This window comes from Prionailurus bengalensis, chromosome F2 (assembly GCF_016509475.1).
Source record: "Prionailurus bengalensis isolate Pbe53 chromosome F2, Fcat_Pben_1.1_paternal_pri, whole genome shotgun sequence".
Classification (NCBI taxonomy): Eukaryota; Metazoa; Chordata; class Mammalia; order Carnivora; family Felidae; genus Prionailurus; species Prionailurus bengalensis.
Genome location: NC_057353.1, coordinates 14,245,107 through 14,266,109, shown reverse-complemented (window position 1 = coordinate 14,266,109; position 21,003 = coordinate 14,245,107). Strand labels below are relative to the sequence as shown.

The 21,003-nt window shown below is 38.1% G+C and overlaps 1 long non-coding RNA gene across 1 annotated transcript in view; it reads right to left on the bottom strand.

The window, feature by feature from the left end:
* The window catches only part of LOC122495456, a 32,959-nt gene extending 12,746 nt beyond the window's left edge, over positions 1-20,213 (bottom strand). The window contains exons 1-5 of the long non-coding RNA XR_006300464.1: positions 19,879-20,213; positions 17,038-17,222; positions 13,669-14,000; positions 6,365-6,540; positions 5,578-5,705 (exon numbers count right to left, since the gene is read on the bottom strand). This is a non-coding gene — a long non-coding RNA (uncharacterized LOC122495456). The remainder of the gene's footprint in view (positions 1-5,577; positions 5,706-6,364; positions 6,541-13,668; positions 14,001-17,037; positions 17,223-19,878) is intronic.
* Positions 20,214-21,003: the final 790 nt, after the last annotated feature.

Sequence of the window (21,003 nt, the reverse complement as noted above, 5' to 3'; positions counted from 1 at the left end):
AGATCCAGCCTCCCTCTCTCTCAGTCCCTGACCTGCTCATACACCCTCACACTCTCTCTAAATAAGTAAATAAATAAACTTTTTTTTAATATTAAAACAAAATTTTAAGGATTAAAATCATACAAAATATGTCTCTGACCACAATGGAATGAAATTAAATTTGGAAAATTCACAAATATATCAAAACTAAACGGTGCACTCTTTAAATAATCAATGGATCAAAGAAGAAATCACCAGGAAAACTAGAAAATACTTGCAGGTGAATGAAAACAATAAAACAACCCGCCAAAACTTATGGGATGTGGGTGAAGTAGTGGTTAAAGGAAAATTTATAGCTGTGATTGCTTACATTTTTAAAAAAATATTATCTCAGGGCATCTGGGTGGCTCAGTCAGTTAAGCATCTGACTTCAGTTCAGGCCATGATCTCATGGGTTCGAGCTGCGCCCCGTGAGTCCCTCTGTCCCTCCCCCACTTGTGTTCTCTCTCTCTCTCTCTCTCTCTCTCTCTCTCTCTCTGTCAAAAATAAATAAATAAAACATTTTTAAAAATAAAAAAATATTATCTCAAATCAATACCTAATTTTCATCTAGAAGAAACTAGAAAAGGAAGTGCAAATTAAACTAAAATCAAGCAAAACAAAGAATAAAAAAATAAATAATAATAATAAATAAATAATATTATGAAAATAATAAATAATACGAAATATAATAAAGAATAATATGAAACATAATAAATAATATGAAAACAACTGAGATAATTAGGAAAACCAAAAGTTGATTTTTTTTAAGTTTATGTATGTATGTATGTATGTATGCATTTATTTAGAGCCAGAGAGGGACAGAGAGAGAAGGAGACAGAATCACAAGCAAGCTTTACTCCATCAGCACAGAGCCCAACGCAGGGCTCAAACCCAGGATCAGTGAGATCATAACCTGAGCCACCAACAAGAGTCAGACACTTAACTGACTGAGCCACCCAGGCGCCCCCAAAAGTCGATGCATTAAAACGATTAACAAAATTGACAAAACGTTAAATATGTTGATCAAGAGAAAAATAGAAGATAAAAATAATTAAATCAGGAGTGAAAGAGGGGACATTACTACCAATCACAGAAATAAAAAGGACTATAAGGGACTATTATAAACAATTGCATGCCAACAAATTAGATAATCTAGATGAAATGTAAATAACCTTAGAAAAATGCAAACTTCTGAAAGTGAAAACAGGATAGAAAATCTGCATAGACCTATATAACAAGTAAAGACATTAAATCAGTAATGAAAAAAAAAATCCACAAAGAAAAGCCCACAGCAATAAGTCTTTGCCGGTGGATTCTACCAAACACACACACACACACACACACACACACACACACACATTAATACCATTCTTTAACAAATCTAAAATATAGAAAATGAACGAATAATTCTTAACTCATCTTGTGAGGCCAGTATGCCCTTGACACTCAAATCAAAGACATCATAGGAAAAGAGAACTACAGAACATCTTTTATGAATATAAATATAAAAATCCTCTACAGAATCAAAATCCAGCAACCCATAAATAGGATTATACACCATGACTAAGTGGGATTTATCCCAGGAATGCAAAGTTGGTTGAACATATGAAAATCAAGCAATGTATTACACTATATTAATAGAATAACAGACTAAAATGATGGATCATCTCAGCAGACACATGAATATGCATATATATATATATATATATACACACACACACACACATATATATAACCTAAGGAATCTATAGGAAAAAAACAGCAGAAGTAATAAATGAGTTCAGCAAGGTTTCATGATACAAGATCAAGATACAAAAAATCTATTATATTTCTATCCATTGGCACTGAATAATTAAAATTATATTTAAGAAAACAATTTCATTTATAATTACATTGAAAATATACTTAGGAACAAATTTAACAAAAGAAGCCCATGGTTTATACAATGAAAACTACAAAACACTGTTGAAAGAAATGGTTATTTTGAGGAAGATAATGAGTGATAGAGTGCACTAGGGCAGCTTCTGGGCTGCTTGTAAGTTTTTATACCTTATTAACAAAGGTTGTTACACCAGAGTGTTTAATTTGTAAAATTTCATTGAACTGTACACTTAACATCTGGGTTCTTTATTATATGTATGTTATATTCAATTTTTATAGGATGCCAAAAATAATCAAATCATATCATACTTTGTTTCTACTCTCATTATTAAACATAATGCACTTAAAACAGGAAAGACAGAAAACTACATTGTAATGAAGATATTGAATTTCAGAAAGAGAACCAATAAAGAGTATCCAACAATGGAAAATGAGTTCGAGTCACTGGATCTAAGTGAAATACGTCTTAGAGTAATAAAGGATCCTTTTAACACAATCCCTAAGAGAATGACAGTGATTATAAAGAACTTATAGAAGACCTCAATAAGAGAGATATTCTTGTTTTCGAAAGGAAAAAAGGTAGATTCCAGGAATAATTCATTTAGAAAGGTGATATTGATTTCTATCAAAAGTCAGTAACATTTTGGTCTCTAATACCATTCTGTACCACATGGAAACAGTTCTTTTCAGAGCAATGGTGGACCCAGACTGTGGCATGGAGGGAACAAAATGAACGCTGGATATCCTATTATTCCCCCAAGTGAGTAAATGTTAAAACAACTAGCAGCAACAACAAATCAGTATGCATTTGTCACAAGGATATGAAGGAGCTCCCACTGGCCAAATCAGGAATAAATTTAAATATCAAAATAATTAAGGATGGTAAATAATTATAGATATTGCAAAAATAGGAATTCATCATATTACTGATAATTAATAAATAAATAGGAAGAGAAAGCTCTCGCTTTTGGTACGCAGTACAATTTCAAGAGCAACCACGAAATATGGGAAAGGCAGAGTTAGAAAAGGACCATTTAGCGCCACTGGCATATAGATTGTTTTAGGCAAGAATTATCTACAGATGCTAAATACAGGGAAAGTTTGTGATGAGGACCACAGTATTTGCATAACTTTAGAGTAACTCCTAATAGATTTCTAGTAGTTGCAAGAGAAAAAATAATAACTATTCAGTAACAAAATGGATAACACTTTCACCCAGTAATCAAAATTAATATGCCAATGTGGGGCAGATAGACATAATCTTCCTCTAGAAATCATGCACTCAGAAGGCTAAAACCTCTCTTCTGGTCCAGCCTGGAATGTATAACCTGATTTTAACCATGAGAAAACCTCAGTCACTCCCAAAACAAGGAAAGTTGTATTTTAAAAAAGGAGTAAATGCGGTGCCTTGGTGGCTCAGTCGGTTAAGCGTCTGACTTTGGCTCAAACTGTGATCTCATGGTTTGTGAGTTTGAGCCCTGCATAGGGCTCTGTGCTGACAGCTTGGATCTTGGAGCCTGCTTCAATCCTGTGTCTCCCTCCCTGCTTATGCTCTGTCTCTGTCTCTGTCTCTCTCTCTGTCTCAAAAATAAACATTAAAAAAAATTTTTAAGGAAAAAATACTTAATTCTTCAAAAATGCCACTGTCATAAAAAAAAATAAATAAAACCAATGGGAAAAATTTCAGATTAAAGTAAATTAAAGAAATATAACAACTAAATGTAATACCTGATCCTAGACTGGATTTCTTCAATGAAAAAAAAATCATTAAAGGGCATCATTGAGACTCTTAACAAAATTGGACTATAGACAGTAGTTTAGATAAACTAATGATGATATTGTTAATTTTATTAAAGTTGATAACAGCATCAGAGAGAAAGGGAGACTGATGGTAAATGATAAAGCAAATGAAAGCAAGTGAGGTAAAACAATAAAATAGGTAAATCTGACTAAAGAGTATATTGACATTCTATGTACTATTTCTATTGTTATAACTTTTCCATGGGCTTCAAATTATTTCCAAATAAAGGATGTTGAAAATTAAAAATCAAAACAAAATCTATAATAGTTGTAGGGGAAACTAACATTAATCAAGGGTCTTCACATTCCAAAAATTCTTTAAATATCTATCCACACAACAACATCACCCAAATGATCTAACAAACTTAGATTCTCCTTGGCTCTTTTTCTCAAAATTTTATTTACTGTCTTGGTTAACTAAGTTCTCGATTTAACAGTGATCAAAGTTCTTTGTCTAAAAAATGTATAGGATACAGATATGCAAACACACACACACACACACACACACACACACACGATGGTGTGCATATATAGAAAATCTATCTAGGTTTACTCAAGTAATACATTGTTAAAAATAAAAAAATTATAACATTTTTTTTTGCATGGCAGAAAACTGGATGGGATATATAATATAATAAATAAAAGACATTCACAAGTGTTCCAATATTCTGTAATGCTCAAACAAAAGGTTTTAACTTGAAATTTAACATTTATAAATATAAAATTCAATATTTTTATTGAAGAACCCAATTACATGTTTAAGATCGGGGAAATAAGCTTGAAATTAGACCCCACTGAAAACAAAGAAACCTTACTTGACTACAAGCATATTAGGTGCTAACGGTCATTAAGCAAATAAAACCCGTATCTGCCATAAAATAAATGATATAACCTTCCATAGCACTTATAAAGTATTGCAGTAAGATCTACAAAAGTAAATATTTTCACTGTTACATGCCAGTTGTCGATTTCTGGGAGCCACATTTCAAGAAAGGCAATGCCAAACTCTGGAGTGTCCACGGGATAAGACGTGGCTACAAAACTTTTTTTTTAATTTTATAAACACCAGTATCTACCCTGTGGCCAACACTTTTCTAGGAATATTCAAGTGAACCCATAGTTTCTGCCTTCAAAGAACATCGCGAACAATTATCTGGCATATTCCTCAAGCATACTGCTCTCCTCAGGGCTCTGCCCACTCAAACTCCACTAGCTGACTCAATGCCTCTCTGGGCTCTGCTCTTACCCATTCTAGTGTAGACAGAACTCAATGCATCCAGAAGGCGATCAAGTTGGCCCACGTGGTGCTGCTGCTGGAACTCTTTGCTCTTCTGTTAAGAATTAGGGTCCTTCCAGGTACAGTGAGTAAGGCCCTAGGATTACTGCCTGTTATGCAATTTCTCCAAGGCCGATGTTTGGCCTTGCGTACTTTTGTCTTTTAGGAGATAGATTCTTGCCTCTAAATTTGAATTCTTCTACTGGAGCCTTCGTGAATGGTGTTAAGAATTGCCTTGATAATGAACATCTGCTTGGCTTGCTGCTAACGATCAGCTGAAGAGATTCGGTGTCCCTGCGTTTCACCTATGCCTTGGGGTACCTTCTAGACCTCTTAGATACCAGCAGCCTCTAGATCATCTCCTACCTGAAACTATGCCCCTGGGCATGTCCCTGGAAACCGAATGTGGTACATCCCCTCCAGGTCCCCATGCCCTCCATGCCCACCTTTTCTGCTTAAGACTCGCATTTCTCTGACAATCAAGATAGGCAATAAAACAAATAATGAGAACGCTCAGAAAGAAAGAAAAAGAGGCATATTTTAGTAATGATTTTAAGGTGTTAAAACAAATCACAGTACAATTCTAAAGGAGCTCTTACCTGATTAGGGATTCAGGAAATAATTTGTAAAGGAAGTGACATTTGATCTTGGTTTTGAATGATGAATAATTTTTATTAACAGGATTGCTGAGAGCAAGGGTGGATCCAGATTTTGTGGGGCCTGAGACCTGTAAAAATGACAGAAGGAGGGACTCTTATAGAATGCAAAGTGACAACACAAAATTAACTATTCACCATTCATTAAATAATAATGATTATTCATTAAGCAATCATTTAACGAGAATGGAAAAAGAAATCTTACTGAACTTTAAAGAACTGGTAAGTACCGAAAACATCACAACAACCAGAAAAATAACATATATTTCTATTAACTTACTACCTGACATTTTTTGGCTACATACCCTTTAAATCACTTATTTATATGACACTAATTTTGCAATATTTTCTACAGAGAATCGAAAGATATTTCCATCTTTTATTGACTTGGTTGACCAAAATTTGTTTTTCATTACTTGGAGTATACGAGGGTTCCTTTGATTTCATAACTCATTACGCTTAATGTCACATGAATTTTTAGTAGTATTGTCAAATTTGGGGAAATATCTGCCAAGTTGTTTGCTTATAAAAGACCTACTTACTATATATTGTTACAAGTTTGCAACCTAAAAGCACAAGAAGTCTCATAAATTCTATTTTGTGTAAGTCCATCAAAAAAGAAAAATATAGATATATATTGTAATAATTTTATATACTGTATTACCTGGTATATATCTGCCAAGAGAAAGCTTTGTTTTAACTGTGTCAGTAAGGATAACATTGTTCTTACCATATTTGTGCATTTACTACAATTGTACACAGATAATTAAAAGAACTTCTCACAGGGGCAACTGGGTGACTCGGTCAGTTAAGCATCCAACTCTTGATTTCAGCTCAGGTCACGATCACACGATTCATGGAATCAAGCTCCGCATTGGGCTTGTATGGTTAAGGCCCTCCCAGCGCCTAGAAGGGGACCAAGCGAGAGAAGGCCTTGAAGCTAAAGCTTCATTACCTCACAGTAAAAACAATGGCTTCAAAGCATTTTCAGGCAGAAGAAACTGACAATTTCACCCGAGCCCTTTAACTGAGTCTACCATCCCATCCAGTAAAGTGTCCATTTTGTCAAATATCCTGTTTCACTTAATAGAGGCATAAATTCAGAATAAGGAAGGCAGACACTCCCGTCATAAGACCGGTTTTAAGAATCAAACTTTATGAGGCCATTTGTCAAAACTAGAGGAAGTCTAGGGGACCGTGATCAAGAAAGTCAGAAGACTCAAGAGAAGAATAGTTATTAGAACTTGAGTATTTAGAATGTCAAAGAGATGACTTAGGAAGGAAATAAGACTTTTTGCAAAATGTGGGAGGGATTGTCCTATGGATGAGGAATTCAACTTGCCCTACATTCTTTGGGGCAGAAGAAAGACTAGGAGTGGCTTGAAAATTTAGCACCAAAAAATATAGACCATTAATAGTGTTTATGTTGATTACATGTTGAAATGATAATATTTTGGATAAGTTGAGGTTACACAACATGGATTAATTTCACATTTTTTTTACTGCTTTGATTTGGCCACTAGAAATTTTTAAAGTATATATACAGCTTGCATTTGTGGCTTACAAGTTATTACAGGTGGTTGGCACTGGTCTAAGGTTTCAGCCCACTACCTAAGAGACTACCTAAGCACTCAAAGCTATTGCAGTTGTACCAAGAGCTGAGGCGTCCAAACCATTGTATATATTTAGGTACCTTTTATTTGAAATCCTTCCTTTTAAAATTTAATCCATTTACTCGTTTTATTGGTGTCACTTGGCTTTTTTTTTTTCTATTGAGGTATAACTGACATACCACATTACATTGTTTTCAGGTACAACATAATGATTTATATATATTGTGAAATGATCACCCCAGTAAGTCTAGTTGACATCCATCACTACACATAGTTATAGAATTTTTTCCTATGATGAGACTTCTAAGATTTACTACCTTAGCAACTTTCAGATATGCAATACAGTGTTATTAACTATAGTTGCCATGCTGTACATTATATCCCAATAATTTATATTATAACAGCAAGTTTGTACATTTTGACTGGCTTCACCAATTTTGTCCATGCCCCATCCTCTGCCTCGGGCAACCACCAATCTGTTCTTTGTATCTATGAGCTTATTTTTGTCATTTTTGTTTTAGATTCTACATATAAATGTGATGATAATTGTCTTTCTCTCTCTTTCTCTTTCTCTATCTCCGTCTCTCTTTCTCTGACTTATTTCACTTAGCATAGTGTCTTCCAGTTCTATCCATGTTGTTGCAAATACCACGATTTCCTTATTTTTCATGGCCAAATAATATTCCATTGTGTATATATGCCACATTTTCTTTATCCATTCATCCACTGACAGATAACTAGGTTTTCTATACCCTGATTATTGTAAATAATGCTGCAGTGAACATGAAGGCGCGTACATATTTTCAAGTTATGGCTTTGTTTTCTTTGAATACCCAGACTTGCTAGATCATATGGTAGTTCTATTTTTAATTTTTTAAGGAGACTCCATACTGTTTTCCACAATGGCTACACCAATTTACATTCTCACTAATAATGCACAAGCGTTCTCTTTTCTCCACATCTGTGCCAACACTTATTATTTCTTGTCATTTTTATAATAGTCAACTAACAGGTGTGAAGATTTATCTTACTAGGTTTTGATTTGCATTTCCCTTATGATCAGTGATGCTGAGCATCTTTTCATATTCCTCTTGACGATCTGTATAGTTGTTTTGTTTTGTTTTAGAAAAATGTCCGTTCAGGTCCTCTGGCATTTTTTTGGTTAGAATTTTTTTTTTGCTATTAAGTTTCATGAGTTCTTTATGTATAGTGGATATTAACCCTTTATCAGATAAATGGTTTGCAAATATTTTCTTTTAGTCAGTAGTTTGCCTTTTCATTTTGTTGATGGTTTCCTAAAAACTGAAGTTGTCTAGAAGCTTTTTAGTTTCACTTGTTTATTATTGCTTTTACTATCTTCACTTTTGTTATCAAGTCCAAAAAATCATCCCCAAGGCCTATGTCAACAAGCTTACTGCCTATGTTTTCTTCTAGGAATTTTATGTTTTCAGATATTACTTCAAGTCTTTAATCCATTTTGAGGTAATTTTGGTGTGCAGTGTAAGATACTGGTCTACTTTTATTCTTTTGTGGGTGGCTGTCCAGCTGCTCCAACATCATTTATTAAACAGACTGTCTCTTCCACTTTGTAGATTCTTGCATCTTTTGTCATAAACCAACCAACCACATATGCATGGTTTTATTTCTTGACTCTCTGTTCTATTCCATTGATCCATGTGTCTGTTTTTATGTTAAAACCATATTGTTTTTTATTACCATAGCTTTGTGACATAATTTGAAATCAGGAGCATGATACCTCAAGCTTTGTTCTTCTTCCTCAAGATTGCCTTGGCTATTCAAGGTCTTTTGTGGTCCCATACAAATTTTAAGATTGTTTCTTCTATTTCTGTGAAAAATGCCATTGGAATTTTGGTAGGGTTTGCATTGAACCTCTAGATTGCTTTAGGAAATATGGACATTTTAAAAATATGAATTCTTCCAATCCATGAGCATGGACTATCTTTTCATTTATTCATGTCTTCAATTTCTTTCATCAATGCCTTATAGTTTACCCAGTACAGGTCTTTCACTTCCTTGGTTAAATTTTTTCCTCGGCATTTTATTATTTTCAAAGCAATTGTAAATAGGATTTATTTTCCTAATTTCTCTTTCTGATAGTCTATTGTTAGTGTATAGAAACACAACCAATTTCTGTATATTGGTTTTGTATCCTGCAACTTTACTGAATTCGTTTATTAGTTCTAAGAGTTTTTTGGAGTCTTCAGAGTTTTAAATATATCCTATCATGTCATCTGCAAATAGTGACAATTTTACTTCTTTCTTTTCACTTAGATACCTTTTTATTTTTTCTTCTTGCCTATTTGTTCTGGTTAGGATTTCCAGTACTATTTTGAGTATGAGTGGTAAAAGTGGGCATCCATGTCTTAGAGGCATTGATCTCAGCTTTTCATCATTGAGTACGTTAGCTCTGGACTTGTCATTTCTGGACTCCATTTTGTTGCAGCATATTCCCTCTATACCCACTTCGCTGAGATTTTTTTATCATAAGTAAATGTTGAATTTTGTCACATGCTTTTTCTGCGTCCATTGAGATGATCATATGATAATTATTCTTCATTTTGTTAATGTGATGTATCACACTGATTTTCAGATGTTGAATCACCTTTGCATCCCTGGAATAAATTTCATTTGATCTTGGTGTATGATCTTTTGAATGTATTGTTGAATTTGGCTTGTTACTATTTTCTTGAAGATTTTTGCATCTATGTTCATCAGAGATATTGGCCTGTAAATCTCTTTTCTTGTGGTATCCTTGTAGAATATCCTTTCCTTGTGGTATCCTTGTGGTAATTCTGGTTTCATAAAATGACTTTCAAAATGTTCCCATATCTCTATTTTTTGAAAGTGTTTGAGGATGGGTATTAATTCTTTGAATGTTTAGTAGAATTCACTAGTAAAGCTGACTAGCCCTGGACTTCTGTTTGTAGGGAGTGTTTTAATTACTGACCCAATCTCCTTACTTATAACCAGTCTGTGCAGATTTTCTATTTCTTCATGATTCAGTCTTGGAAGGTTGTATGTTTCTAGGAATTCAACTATTTCTTCTAGGTTATCCAATTTGTTAGTGTGTAATTATTCTAGTAGTCTCTTATGATCCTTTGTATTTCTGTGCTTTCAATTGCAGTGTTTCTCTTTCATTTCTGATTTTACTTATTTGAGTTTTCTCTCTTTTTTTCTTGATGAGTCTAGCTAAAGGTTTATCAATTTTGTTTATCTTTTCAAAGAACCAGATCTCGGTTTTGTTGATCTTTTTTATTGTCTTTTTAGTCTCTATTTTATTTACTTCTGCTAAATCTTTGCTATTTCCTTCCTTCTGTCCTTCTGTTAACTTTAAGTTTTGTTGTTGTTGTTGTTTTGTTTTTTACCTTGACGTATAAAGTTAGGTCATTTGAAATTTTTCTTGTTTCTCAAGGTAACCGTTTATCGCCATGAACTTCCCTTAGAGAACTGCTTTTTCTGTATCCCATAAATTTTGGTATGTTACATTTCCATTTTGTCTCAAGGTATTTTTGCTTTCACTTTTAATTTCTTCACTGACCAGTTGGTTTTTCAGTAGCATGTTGTTCAGTCTCTACATATTTGTGAATTTTCCAGTTTTCTTTCTGCAATTGATTTCGAGATTCATACCACTGTGGTGTGAAAAGACGCTTGGTGTAATTTCAGTTATCTTAAATGTCTTAAGACTTGTTCTGTGGCCTAATTTATATTCTACCCTGGAGAATGTGCCATGTACACTTGAGAAGAATGTGTATTCTGTTGTTTTGGGATGGAATGTTCTGTATATATCTATTAAGATAGTGTCTGCTCTCTGGGGTCTCAGGAGTTTACAGTCAGCCCTTAGATGTGTGTTTAATTGGAAGCCTGCCCCCCAGGCTGCAGCTATGATAATAAGCTAATAGGCTTTTTTCCAGAAAGATTGAGCTCCTGTGTCTATTGTCTCTTGCTCCCAGGCAGGGGCAAGGCAGGGAGGAAGAGCTTGCTGCTTAAGAACTATTTTTCCATTGGTTACAGCCTTGAGGGACCTATGAGCATAAGTCTATCTGGCCACCAGAGGCAGGTGATACAGAGATGTCCCCAAACAGCAGCCCCCAAAAGCAGGGTACCAGAGAAAAGCATAAGCTCCTCTCTATAAGATACTGGTGGACTGGACTGAGGCAGAGAAGAGGGCAAAGATGGCATTATCAGCTCCCACTTCCAGAGAGCCTCTGCATAGTCCCTAACAACTGTCTGTCCAGTTGTTACAGTCCCATGGGACCCAGGAACACAAACCCTCTTGGCCTCCAGAGCCAGGGGATCAAGGAGCATTCCTTAGGTGGCAGCCTCAAAAACTGTATCACCAGACATAGAAACTGGGGTCCCAAACGTGTGTAAAGGATTCCCTTCAGGAGATAATGGCATTCAGGAGCACTGAGAAGGACAGAACATGAAGATGTCACCCACTCCATGGAGTGAAGCAGAGGGTTAGTGGAAAGATGGCGCATGTGCATGCACACGCACACACACACACACACACACGGAACAAAAAGAAAAGAAACAAAGAAAATAGGGAGAAAAGTAAGAAAAAGCAAAAAGGGAAATAAAAGAAAAAAAAAGAAGATGATGCCTACCAGGGTTAGCAAGGCAGGGGAGAGCAGGAAGAAGGCGCCCACTAGGCTCCCTTCAGGAAGAGTATCCCCACCCCTTAGACCAATGCTTTAAAATTAGGAAATGAGTACCTTTCCCATAAAGTCTGGGCACTTTTCAAAGGGTTGCTTCTGTGCTGGGCCCTGGGGCAGGCGAGTCAGCACATAGGCCCTTTAAGAAACATTCCTCATTTCACCACAGCCCTGTGGGTCTCTTGTGTATGAGCCCTGTTGATCTTAAAACTTGGCCTTTTCTTAAATAAGGCAAATGAGCTCCTATAGTGTTCAAAGAATAATCCAATCAAGATATTTCACTGTCCCTTTACTCAATAAGAATTGTTGGGTCATAGCAGTAGGTCTGACATTGGCAGGTTTATACAGTAATTTTTTTTTCTTATCAGCTACTTAATGAAATGAATTTGTATCATAGCATCTTTTAAATGTTAATACTCCTACAGCTGTCTTCAAAGACCTATTTTGAACTAAATATGTTATCAATCAAAATACTCATTAAAATTCGATGCAAGCTTATGTGGAGAGAGAGATTAAATCATTGAGGCATCTGGGCCTCTTATTCCACTAATGTGACCTCATTATACCATAATTTGTTATTACAGAAATTTAATATTCTGATGCCATAGAATTACTAAGGGCCTTCACGTTTCCCTGGTTTTCATCTACCCTAATCGCAAACTTTTTGATCATTTACTGGTTGGGTACTTAGATATTTCCAAGATTTGTATTTCTGGCAGACCACACAGTGTAACGTGAGAAAGCAATACTCTCTGACACTGGAGATATATGATGGCACCAATCCCTGAGGGAACTTGGAGACTGTGTTCTCTCTGATGAGATAAGGAAATATTTTGAATATTTTGTTTCCCGTTAGCCACCATTAATACAGGTAGATCCTGACTCTGACACCTTCACACGCTATAGCTTATCACTGAATGACATCCCACTCCCATAGATGAGTGATGGACTCAGAAGCACAGGGGGTACTTCTTAGAGCATTAAGCGGTTTCTCTATCCACCACGGAGTCCTGACGACCAAAGAAGGGGATGTACAGAGCTCTAGTAAGTGCCTCACAAAAGTAAGTACCAAACAAATTCTCTCCCAGCCCACCACTTTAATCTAACCATTCAACTGAACATGTCACTTGGCTTTCTCCTGCCATTTAAGTAGAACCCAAGAAAAGCCAAAGAAGAGATAGAACGTTCAGAGTGTCAGGAATCAAAGACATAGCGTTTAAAAATTTAGTTCATTTTTTCATACAGAGACGATTATGAAAATACCTTAATTTAGAAGCAAACTCAGAATAAATTCTGAAAGAGTCATCTCTAACTCATATACCTGTATCCAACACTGCTCTTAATGATAACAAAATGGTCATTCTTCCCATCTGTGATGTTTTTTCTCCCTATTAACCTATTTCTTCAACAAAAAAAAAGCCAACCTTTGTGGGCCTAGTTGACATTGGTGGGGATAAACTTTGACCAGATCCCAGAACCCAGAGATGCAGAATTAGTACCACTCAGTTCCTAGTGATAGCAAAGAAAAAACCTGTAAGGAAGACAAGTTGCCCATCAGATCAACAGCCTCCTAGCCTCAAGTTATGATAACACTTATCTCTTTTGATAGACGTGAGCTATCAGGAACTAGGTATTTTCATTATACACATCCCCAAGTACATCTGCTGTCTCTCCTACTATTATCCTCCCCTTGCACCCTATGGCAGCGACACTGGCTTCCTTTTCCTGCTTCCACAGTCACTTACCATCGTAGGGCCTTTGCACTTTCTGCTTTCAGATGCTATAATGCTCTTCCCCCAGATTCCACATGGCTCACTTCCTCTCATTCTTCAAGGCTTTGCTCAACGATCACCTTTGCAACGTGGCTTTTCTCATGACCGAATTGCAAACGTAAACTCCTTCTCTGCCCAGCACCCCCATCTACCTCTTTGCTTGATCTTCCGGGATGGTGTCTACCACCATCTGGCACACTCCATACTTCACACACTCCTCCTTTGCTGTCAATCTCCCTAGCTCAAGTGTGAGGTCCCCAAGGTGAGGACTTAGGGCAGCTTCCTCGTTGCTACATCTCAAGTACCTATAAGAGTGTTTGGAACAAATGATAATGAGTGAGTAAACGAAGAGAGCATATAGTAATGGATTTTTGTCATTTTGTTGGAGTGCTTCGAATAGAGTTAGTCACACAAAGAACATTATTTTAAAACCCATGCAGTGCATCATTTTGGTGACTTGATTTATATGTACATGTCTATTTGTAAATATGAATACACTGCAGCCTAAATTGTTGGGGTTGTTGCTGTGCACGTTCTTCACTCACTAAGAAAACAAATGGCTGTGAATTCACATAACCTTCAGCGCAACTCCGAGTAACAGATGACAGACTACGTTCCCATTGTTTTATGTGAAATAATGAAAGAGAAATATGTAGGAGAAAAAAAGCCACTTTGGAGTGAAAAGAAATGCCTGAGTTGGCTCGGCCCGACCAGCAGGAGCCCAGGAAAACAGAAACGTTAGATTGCTGAGTGATGGGCAGATTCAAGTGCCTCCCAAGCAACAAACCTTCAGTTTGGGAGATGCTACGACCAACAGAGCAGGGAAATTGGCGTCAACACCATGTAAAGAATATTAAATCCCTTAAAGCAAAGGCATGACATTTCTTCTCCACACCCTCTGGTTTGTCCTCTATTATTATTTGAGAGTAAGCCTTAGTGCCAAATGAAAAAAAAAAAAGTAGACAATTCTTTGCAGACGACTTCAACAACCTGATAAGTATTCATTTCAGCTTAAAGCATGCTTGTAAATATCATTTCAAATAAAGCACTGACTTGATTTTTAATCAATGAAAACTGACATTTGTTGAAAAGCCTTTATGAATAATTACCTTGCATTCTTATTACTAAAGCGGATTTAACGGAAAATCAAAACAAACGGTATTAATTACATCGTATCCTCATTATATATTAATAGGTTCAGAAACCAAACATTGAGTGTCTTATAGAGCTGGGTGTAATATTTATATGAAGCTTTATGATGGAAGCCAGCTTAATTCTAATACATCCATTTTAGTGCTCTGACCTTCTGTTCTCTGGACACATGATTTTGGTCTCCACTAGGAGCACACGTATCTGGAATCCATGGTTTGGGCTCATGTCTGAGAACCCAGAATGTCGTAGGACATTGACTTTCTCATGCCAAGGGACATGAGTTGTCTGACTGATCAGACATCGTCTACTTTTCACTCAGAGTTGTTACTGAAATACTTCTCTGGGTGATGGGTTTAGAACATCAAAGGAAGGGACCTCACTGTGTGACTGTGCCCTGAGATCTGCTATCATCTGCGTGTCCAGCAAGCAACTGGGCAGGTGAAAAAGCATGGAAGTGGGAAGAGCATTACAGGAGAAGGGGTTTTCTTAGATCTTCATCCCCTGGACTGGCCCCTGGACCATCAGGTCTTTTATACTCATGTTCAGCCCTAGCTCCGGCTCCTTAGTTGTAATTAGAACCCAGCAGGTGGGTTCCTAGCTGTGGAAACCTTTTAAGTTGTACAACACTTCTGAGTATCAGGTTTCTCATTTGTAAATTAGAAATAAAGATAATATTTGGTTGATGCAAAGATTAAATGAAACAGTTGTTATGACGATTAAATGAATAATCCTTCTAAAGTGCTAAGCACAGTTTCCAATGTGTACTAGACTCTCAATAAATGTTAGTTATTAAAATCATTATCAAAGGCCTCTTTCCGTCCTGACATTCTATGACTATTCAAGTGCAATATGGAAGCCCCACTGTGAACATATAATCGGACTTCTTACTTCTTTAACCTTTTACTACGGCACATGTCTTTCAAACCCCTGAGCTTGCTACAAAACACCAGCATAAGCAGAATGGACAAACACAGAGAATTGATTAAACTTTGGACATAGAAGGCCTCCCTACTGGAACAGAGACCACACACAAAGCAGTGGAATTTCACCAAAGTAAGGAGCGTCCAGACAATACCATCATCCTTGGAGACGACATTTGCAAAACTAGAATCATTCATTCAGCATATATTGAATGTGCCAGGAAAGTTTTAGGTACCAGAGACCCAGCAGTGAACAAAAAGACAAGTGCATCTTGGGAAGCATATGTTGTTGTTGGGAGATAAACATGATTGGACGAGAAGGGAATGGGAGGTGACACAGTGTCCTCCATCTTTCGTACGGGCTCCTGAGAGCCTTCCTTGGCTTCTCCACCACTCCACTGGGCGTATTAGTCAGCATGGGACTGTCATGGATTTTCCTTCCTCATCTAAATCCCCCACTGCCGCCTCCTCTCCAATCCCACTGACACTTCCCTCTGCCAGGTTTTTCTTTTCTCTTGCTTTGGTTACAATTTGATTCCATAAATTCAAAAAGTTAGATGAATGGAGGGATGGGTGAAATTAAAAAGCTCCAAATCAAAGTTCTAAAGATTAAAGCGACAATGACAGAGATGAAGGATGTAAGTGATGGGATTAACGCAGATTTGAAAACACAGGGAAAAACACCAGTGAATTTGAAGACATGGCAATAGAAACGACTCGAAGTGAAACAAAGAGAAAAAAAACTGACAAAAATATGGACAGAGCACCAGTGAGCTGTGGAATACCTTCAAATGGCCTACTATATGTGTAATTGGAGCTTTCAAAGGACAGGAAAGAGAGTAGGTGACAGAAAAAATATCTTTGAAGAGATAATGTTTAACATTGTTCTATACTTGATGAAAATTATACACCCACTTTTGCAAGAAACTGCATGGAACCCAAGCAGAGGAAACAAGAATATTTCATCAAGGCATATCAGTGTCACATTGCTAATGATAAGGAGACCAAAGCTCCGAGCATTTACCTAGTTTTCTTGGTTATATAACAAGTACAGGGTCCATTCACAGTGAGTGGACTTTATACATATCTTAAGGAAGTCATAGATATAGATTGGTAAGGACTAGATCAGAAGTGAAAGCAAAAAGAAAAATACCACCTAGGCGTGAAGGCAGGGATGCTGCTAAAGAACTTGTAAAAAATATATTAACACTTCATGCACTAAGCCAAGGTCAACAAGACCATGCCTCTGCAAGCAATGAGCTCTACCAACCACACTGAGTATGAAGCCGGGACCGAGGGCTACAGTCTACATTCTCATTTCCTTATTCCGTTGCCTGTTTCTTCAGTCTGCCTTCTTCCTCTCAGGCCTTCATATTCTGCTTCTTGGGAGTACTGCCCGTTCAGCGTGGATTTTTATGTTTGTTTGCTTATCTGTGCACTGGGTTTTCTCCTGTTCTAAAAAAAAAAAAAAAATGCTTGAGAAGTGGGATATGTATCATCTCCAAAGCTTATAAGACCAAGAAGTTTTATCAATTATCTTTCCTTTTGCTCTTTTTGTGCTTATAAATATACAATTTTTAATGCCTATTTAGTTATTTTGAGAGAGCGTGTGTGCAAGCAGGGAAGGGGCAGAGAGAGAAGGAGAATCCCAAGCAGGCTCTGCACTGTCAGATATGGGGCTTGAACTCACAAACGGCAAGATCATGACCTGAACTGAAATCAAGAGTCAGACGCTTCACCGACTGAGTCACCCAGCCACCCCACTCTGTTTACACTTATGAAGTAGAAACTCCAGGCACTCCCTCAGCACTTACCACTCAAACACTTGAAATTGCTGATTTTTCTTCATTATTTGTTGGATGAGTAGTCTGATTTATTTTTCTTAAAGAGTCTTTTAACTTCCCAGCTTGAGTTTGCCTGTTTTGCGATTTCATATATGCTCCCTTCTAGATGATAATAAATAAAAGGAACTTTTGGTAAAAACCTGAAATTAGATTTAGTACTGAGCTGAGCACACTTTTACAAGTCTTCATGCCCCACTCCACAACTTCCAAATATGATTTTTACTGAAGTTGAAATACCGAAAATATGTTTTAGATCTTATTCGGCTGACAATCACTCTACCCTGTCGTGCACACACACACACATACCCAGCTAGGCCTGCTGAAGGGTGTAGAGAGGAATGACATCGGCACTTCCCACAGGACGGCTGTAACAGGGACAACGAGACAAGATTAAACTAAGCAAAATCCAAGGCAAACAACGACAAGTGTTTTCACTGTCAATGGCAATCCTGAATAGTTTGTTCAGATACAAAACACACACACACATGCCATGCAAGTTCCAAAATCCTGGTTTCAAAACGACCCCACATTGGTTGGAACAGAATGCAGGCCCGGACTCTTGAAATCACGCACGTATGTCTGTGTCCTCAGACAGCATTTCTGGAGTTTGAGCCTTACCTAGCCCTGCTGTATATAAACTCTGCGACCACACACCAAAAGCATAGTACACCAAAACACAAAGGACTAAACTTTCATTAGCACTGCATGAAACCTACAAACCTTAGAAAACTGGTATCAGTCAGCAGGCCAAGAAAGATGAACAAACCCCCAGCCAAGAAGTTTCTAATTCTGGAACTACACCTGATTGTCAGCAACCCGGGTAATACTTGTGTGTTTCTATCTCTACCATAATTTGACAGAACGGTCGTCTTTAACAGTATCACAATTCTTGCCTCTATTAATCTCAACCTAATCTGTGGCATTGAGTCAGATACAGCTAGGAAGCCGACCTTGCAGGGGAAGCTAGGACATCTTGCCTTAAAACCCCTTCTTGATGCCCTCACGTTCCTGAAAATTGCACAGACCAAATAAATAGCCGTAGTGTGCACTGACTATAGACAAAGAGGAAGGTGCCAAGCGGGACTACTAAATTTATTTCACGATCATTCATCCTTTCCGTTTTCCTAGACAGTCCACAGGCAGATTGGTAAGGCAGCAATCAGGACCCGTGGTTAAGATGGCTGAACAATCGGGGTGGCGCGGCTGCCATTCCATTTGTCAGACTGAGCCAGGAAAGGATGGAGCCTGAAGGAGCAGGGCAGAAGAGGGTGCACGAGTTGTGCTCTCTGGCCTTGGCAAAGGAGATATATCCAGGGGCAAATGGATGTCTGGGAGCAGAGAGAGAAGCACCCTGAGACAGAGAAAAAGCCATGAACAATGGGTGACTAGGAGGTGCCTGGGGACATTTATTACTTATTTCCTGAAGTCAGGAGAAAACTGGTCGTGGGAAAATAGCTTCATTTCCGTTCCTGACTTGTTTTATGGGAGATTTCCCTAGAAAGATCTTCCTTCCCTCCGGACGGTTCAGCATACACCCCCCCACCCCCCAGGATTTTCTCATTTCTCTCCTGACAGGAGTGTTCCCATCCTAACCCTCCAGCAGTTAAAAGCTCCCTACTCTCCGCTCCAGCATCTAGGTCTGCTCTCTTTCCTTTGTTCCGAATGCTCTGCCAGCAGGAGAAAGGATCCTTTCTGGAAATCGCCGGATGGCAACGGGCTAGAAATGGAGGGAGAGAGAAGTGGGAACAGAGTGCGATAGAAACAGAGACGGGAGACAGAGAGAAGGGGAGGGGGGGGAAGAAGAACCGCACCGATGCGGGAAGCCCCAGCCTATTGTCGCCCCGTCTTCTCGCCTGCCCTTCCCGGGAGCTGCAGCTCAGGTGACAGCCTGCTGCTGGGGCCGCTGCTACTGCTCTTTCTGCCCTTCAGACTCCCTTCACCATGGTGATACAGTAATGAAGGAGAGCTGCCCTGTCAGACCTCATCAGCAGTCCTGTGAAGGCAGGATGAAATCACTCCTATTGACCCCCTGGCATATTTATAGGCTCTCTCTTTCTGCTGAGGCTGGTGGTTATCACCTTCCCGTCCCGCCGTGTGTTTATTCAGCAGCACGCTAAATCACGCCCGTGTGCAAGGGAGGCATTCATCAGGAACCACAAGCCCCTCTTTCAGGCTGCCAAACCTATCCAATTACTGGAGCTGCAAGGGCCTGCAGAAACCCCTTCGGCCAGGCAAGTTCTCTTGTTTGTACCCTCTAAAAATAATACCTTCTGAGCTCTGCACGCTTCCTCTGTCCAATCTGCACGTTGCCTTTGAACTAGCAGAGCGCTCATTTATCCTTCATTGGCTGCGTCTCCAAGTTCCCCCTTTTCTTCTTAAACAATGAGAAAGAGGCGCTGCATCTCTTTCTGGAGAGGTTGGGGAGAGGATGCAGGCATGCCCGCCACTTCTCTCTCGGTCTTGGCTACCTCTTCAGACCTGCAAGTTAAGCAGTCATGTTCTCCTGAAGGGCAGCTAGCACTCTGGTCCCGTGCTGCCCTCTATCTTTCTGTCTCTTGCTGAACAAGTGATTTGCAAGAAACTATTAAAATAACAAGGGAAATTCTATCATTTGGGTTTAAAGGCACGAGAACCAGATTTAGACATGCCTTTAAAATGTTCACAGATGAAGATGGCACATTGTTTAAAGTACCTGTCTCTTAATATGCATTAATTTAATTAGAGCTTTGGGTTGTTGTTGTTGTTTTTTTTACCAATACTTTTACATTTTCTATTTCTCTGAATGTACCTCATTTTTCAGATTAGAAAAAGAAGCAAAGATTGATGCTATTAGACCTAGTATTTTATTCCGTAGCCTGCAATGTTTTCTGAAGCTAATTACAATGGAACATTTATGACTTAAGACTTTCTAAATTATGGGAGACAGAGTGAAGAAACAGCAGTGAAACCTACCTGAGACTTAGAAAACCTGGATTTCTTGTCCCAGTTTCACTTCTAACTAGAATTGTAACCTTGTAAGTCATTAATCATTCTGGGCTGTAGCTCCCTTATCTACCGTTCTGTCTACAGCTAACATTTCCATACTCCCAAGCATGGCATTGAACAAAGGCAACGAGGCTAAATGACCACTTGATTAATAACCAAGCCATTTGTGAGACCTGGGGCAAAGGTTGATTGCTTCCCTTATCCCCAGAGGCCAACGCATAATAGCTGTTGAGGGTGCGGCAGTAACATACAAAGCATAATAAGAAAGACGCCCAAGCCAAGCATCAACCTTATAGCGTGTGCTGCTACATACTTACAACTAGCTCTCAGAAAAACAAAAAGCAAAAAACAAACCACCCATCTGTAGCCCTTGCCAATTTCTGTGGTGTAAGTAACCCGACCACAGG